Source organism: Galeopterus variegatus, unplaced genomic scaffold, assembly GCF_000696425.1.
Source record: "Galeopterus variegatus unplaced genomic scaffold, G_variegatus-3.0.2 Scaffold443, whole genome shotgun sequence".
Lineage (NCBI taxonomy): Eukaryota > Metazoa > Chordata > Mammalia > Dermoptera > Cynocephalidae > Galeopterus > Galeopterus variegatus.
In genome coordinates, this window is record NW_007726554.1 from 186327 (window position 1) to 187053 (window position 727).

The 727-nt window shown below is 43.2% G+C and overlaps 1 pseudogene; it reads right to left on the bottom strand.

Annotated features, from left to right (window-relative positions):
• LOC103587339 overlaps positions 1-727 on the bottom strand; it is an 11791-nt pseudogene that overhangs the window by 1260 nt on the left and 9804 nt on the right.

Sequence of the window (727 nt, forward strand, 5' to 3'; positions counted from 1 at the left end):
TCAGTTGACGAGAGAAGACTCAAGTTAACCCCTCCCGTGCCAGCAGTACCTCTGGTTCATCCAGTAATATCTCTGATACAGGGACCAAGCCAAGACTGTCTCCTTTAACCCTCCCTCCCCAGATGGAGCTATCAGCAGCTCACTCAGTGGATCCACAGCACCGTCATGTGGCCAATTGCAATCACTAGCATGTGGCTCTGTTGAGGCTGTCCAAGGAGGCTGGTGCTTTCTAGATTAGGTGTTGGGATCTGCCAGGACACAGCACAGCTCTCACTGATTTGAGGTTTACCTGCCTCAAACTTAACTTTTCATTTGATTTGAGGGAAGCATGAAGCTAACATGTTTTCCAAACAAGGGAATAAATATTCTCTCATCAACTAGTGTGTAGGAAGAAAGATAGCAGCCATTCCTCAGGTGTCACCTGACCTAGGAATGGGGTGGGACTGGGGGAAAATGCTCACTTTAACTAAAGGTAATTCCTGGAAGAGCTGACCCTGGAGTTCTGCCAGCCAAAAACCTTCTAAGCAGCCACCGCAATAAACTCATCAGTGTCTTGAAGAGGCAACTGTTTGCTTATATATCCTCCTTTTTTGAACATCCTGTCAGCTCTTGCTGTTTTTAATTGAATTGTTTATCTCTTTATGATTGATTTGTAGGAATTATTTATGATATGGTTATAACCACTTTGTCAAATACACACACAAATATATATACGTATATATTTCTT